Source organism: Ipomoea triloba, chromosome 14 (genome assembly GCF_003576645.1).
Source record: "Ipomoea triloba cultivar NCNSP0323 chromosome 14, ASM357664v1".
In the NCBI taxonomy this organism is placed as follows: Eukaryota; Viridiplantae; Streptophyta; class Magnoliopsida; order Solanales; family Convolvulaceae; genus Ipomoea; species Ipomoea triloba.
Window position 1 is genome coordinate 6293920 of NC_044929.1, and position 4783 is coordinate 6298702.

A 4783-nucleotide genomic window follows, 5' to 3' on the forward strand; every position below is an offset into this window, starting at 1 on the left:
ATATATATATATATATATATATATATATATATATATATATATATATATATATATCTTAATTATGATATAAACCTCTTCCATAAAAGGCTAAATTTTCTTCCCATTGCCTCACACCCATGCTCGACAAGATACTGAATATGTATACTGAACATGTAAATAACAGTAGTGACTCAAGGAAGACAGCAGATTATTGTGTGGACCATGGTTCACGCGGCCGTGTGGACCATAATAAAATGTACATTTTTAATGTACTAAATGTACATTATTTTTGTACTGAATGTACGTACATTATTTTTATACTATAATGTATATTTAGTACATTAAAAATGTACATTTTATTATGGTCCACACAGCTCTGTGAACCATGGTCCACACAATAATCTGCCTCAATGTACTCACAAAGAGCCCAGCTAAGTAGTTCACCCTGCGAGAAGAAGAAGAATATAATCTAAATTCTAAAACCCTGGAACCAAAAACCTAGTGAGCCACCGATATAAAAAGCAAATCTGATATGCCGCATCCACTCCGATCCTCTCATCTCTGCTAGCGAATCAATTCACCATATACAAACATACATCCATGTACGTTCCAATTGAAATCATTCGCCCCATACTTTTGAAGTTGACGATAGAAGCTCTCATCCGATGTGAATGCGTATGCAAAGAATGGCGTTCCATAATACAAGACCCCCATTTCAAGCTCTCCTACCGCGGACAAAGGCGAATGCTGGTGGCGGCGTTCTACGACAGCTTAGACGTCACATCCATAACCAAAGTGAGGTTCGTCTGGGTTATAGTTGAGGTAAATTTAGTCCAGTTAGTCTGTGTAACCTGTCGAAAGGGTGCCGAGATTCTTAACTACACCGTTACCAGGCAAATAACGCTTTTAAGGCAGCACAAACTTCATATTCTGGTTTAGTTGTTCTCTTTTTCCTAAAGAGTGTCAGTTAGTTGACGTTGCCTCGTTTTCCCAACAGCCAGCCTCAAGAACAAAGAGTGGCGAAAAGTGTCATATCCTTATCGGGAATACAACTCTAGAATGGGCGTTAACTTTCGGAACACACTTCATTGGAGGGCAATTAGTTGGATAAGGAGACCTCAAACAATCATTTATTTTAAGGCCGAGAGGGATGAATTTAAAGAGCTGCATGCCCACCCCAGAATCACACACATACCTCAAAAGATCATTTATTCTTGGCCTGGGAATCATTGACGGCTGTCTCTGCATGGTTTGCCGGGGAAAGAAGAAGAAGAGAAACTACAAGTGTGGGTTATGAAGGAATATAGAGTGAAGGAATCGTGGGTCAGTCAATTTGTCATCTCTGAGTCATATCACCGCATTATACTCTTCCAAATGCAATACCAAAGTGTTGATATGCAGTTGTTACAAAGGTTCTCGATCGGCAAATATTAGTTTTTGATGTGAAAAATAACAAACTGCAGGACAATCATTTCTCAGCTGGAGAATCAAAATATTATGCTAATGCTGCCATACTCTCCTATGTTGAGAGTATTGTTTCGCCACATGAATTTATTTGGAGAGATGATCAACACAAACTCCCAGAATGATGTTGCTTGATATTTATTTTGAAAATGTTTAACATTTGATAAATTCATATTATTTTTTATTTTAAAGTTTATTTATATGAATGATAGTTTGAGCTTGAACATTATTTCATGTACTGCTACGTAAGTTTTTCATACAATTTTTTCATAATGAACTCTTTAGTTACTTTTTGTATGTAAGGTATTACACTTTCTTACAATAGTCCGGCAACCCCAAACTTACAATACTCTCTATTTAATATTAAGGTGCAATAATACTTCCTTGGCATTGTTTTGGTTCCAAAATTCACACATTCTGTATTGGTGACAATTTAAGGTTTACGTTTCAATTCAAATTAACTTCATTCACAAGAATAAGGCCGGGCTAAATATGCTAAATGGATGACTAATTATATGATACTATTGTCTATTGAAATTGTAATTTGACAACCTAATTTTAAAATAACGAGCCACAAGTTTATGTGTAGTGAAAATTCTACTCCATGGCCCTATAAAAAAAAAAGTCCCACAAACCCTACCCCTTATTCACACGACATGGAAGTTTCAATTCAGCTCCATTGTTAAACAAACTTATTCGACATATACTTTTACCGTTGCTGATTAAGCCTGTTATTCAATGCGAGTGTGTATGTAAATAATGTGTTCGTTGATACATGACTCAGATTTCAAACTCTTATATCATGGACATGAACGAGAGATAAAAAGAATAAGGTTACATATTATGAAGTATGACATAAGAAACAACCCAAACTAAATTATTTAAAAGTTTGGGGTTGCCGAACTATTGTAAGATTGCCGGCCAGATGCCAAAAAGAAGTTTTTGAGTGAAAAAGGCTTGGACTATATCTTTGTTGAATTGGCTATGCCGAGCATAGAAAAGCTTATAGGTTATATGTTATTGATCTTAGCCTAATGATTTCTATTCGGTTTATACAACAATAGAGACTAGTGATGCAATTTTTTGTGAAAATATATTTTTTCCATCCATTACTAGGACTAAGGATTTAATTCCTAGTACTAGTAGGACACAAAGTGATGACCGCCGGATTTTAGCGCGTGCAAGATGTGCAACAGCATAGGGCCCCAAAATTTTGGGGGCCCTTAGTCCAGCCCTGGTCCAATAGTTAGTATATGTATTTGTGATTATATTGGCTCAAAATTAGGTTTTCATGACTAATATAAATTCTACTACGTATTATTGAAAAAAAATTTCTACTCCGTAATATTCACGCGAATCACTTTTCTTCAATTCGCAGTTTATTTATACTTTGATAGGGTCTCACTTATTTACCAGCACAGGGTCACGCAAATAAAAAATCGGCCCGAATGACCAAAGTAGATCATGAATGCTCAAGTGAACCAGAATTAGGGAGAAGCAAAAAAACAAGGAAAACTAAAGATTTTGGTCCTAATTTCCAAATGTTTATGGTTGAGGGATCAAGGGAGTTAGTTTTGACTACTTCATAAATAGCATGGAGGAGGATCCAAGCTAGGATAGTTGAAGAGGTTATGAAGTCTCAAGATGCTTCATTTTGGAGAGAAACAATAGATGATGAAATGGATTCAAGTATTCAACATGTGGAGCAATACTTTGGTCCAGACTGATTTTTCCCTTGCATTGAACCAGTTGGGTGCTTCAAAAATAAGATGAAGATTGATGGTTCAATTGATCAATTTAAAGTTAGGTTTGTTGCTCAAGGCTTTAGGCAAAAGAAGGGCATTGATTTCCTTGATACGTATGTCCCAGTTGCAAGAATTACTATTGTAAGATTATTAATTGTTTTTATCGACTATTAATAATCTTATAATTTACAAAATAGATGTTAAGATTGCATTCTTAAATGATGAATTGAGGAGGAGGTTTATATGATTGTATAATATATTGTATATGCACATAATATTTATTAATATATATTTAGGTAAATTCTATAATATAACTTTTCTAATTATAATTTATATGGTTAGATTTATAATTAAGATAATTATAATTTTTATTCAATAATATAATTAAAATTATTTTTTTATATTTTTAGCATAAATCATTATTATATTATGATAAAAAAATAAATTAAAAATCTATATCTATACTATTAATAAAAACAGTATCCTCAACTTTAACTTCCCACCGAAAACACTCTTATACTATTAAGGTTTTCGTAATATTGTAAAATATAGTTATGCAATTCCTATTCAATTCGTAATACAATTGTACATTAAAATATGGTAATACAATTCCTAATAAAATATATTCATCCATATGTTCCTATTCATAATACAATTCTAAATTAAAATTACTCATCATAATAATATAGTACATATATTTCCCTGCAATGCAATCTATACTTCTATACTATTAATAAAAACAATATCCTCAACTTTAACTTCCCGCCCAAAACACTCCTATACTATTAAGGTTTTCGTAATATTGTAAAATATGGTAATACAATTCCTATTCAATTCGTAATATAATTGCACATTCAAATATGGTAATACAATTCCTAATAAAATAATAGATTCCCTATGTTCCTATTCGTGATACAATTCGATTAAAATTACTAATCTATACTATCTATACTATTAATAAAAACAATATCCTCAACTTTAACTTCCCACCCAAAACACTCCTATACTATTAATGTTTTCGTAATATTGTAAAATATGGTAATACAATTCCTATTCAATTCGTAATACAATTGCACATTCAAATATGGTAATACAATTCCTAATAAAATAATAGATTCCCTACGTTCATATTCACAATACAATTCTAGATTAAAATTACTAATCTTAATAATACATACAGTACATATACTTCCCTGCAATGCAAAACTATTAATAAAAACGAGTCAAGCCTTTTCAAGCTCATTTTGGGATCTGATTCTTATCCCTCAAATGTCTCTCACTCTTTCTGATACGAGATTGCACTTCAAGTTTCAGCATAAATAATTCCCATTGATGTTTGCATATGTCATGACTATCAACAAAAGCTAGGGTTGAACACTAACTCACGTTGGGTTATTGCTAAAAAAACTAGTTTTTAATCACAGTCAATTATACGTGGCTTTATCCCGAGTCACTCATCCTAATAGCCTGAAAGTGTCAGTTCTAGACGAGGATGGACAAGATCGTGTTGCTACTACCAATGTTGTCTACAAAGAGGTTTTCAATAATGTGTACATACAACCAGTGATATTATGTTTTTTTCCAAGATGGAAAAA

At 32.8% G+C, this 4783-nt stretch overlaps 1 pseudogene; it reads left to right on the forward strand.

Moving 5' to 3' along the window:
* Positions 1–1568, forward strand: part of LOC116003857 — a 4875-nt pseudogene extending 3307 nt beyond the window's left edge.
* The last annotated feature ends 3215 nt before the right edge of the window (positions 1569–4783 follow it).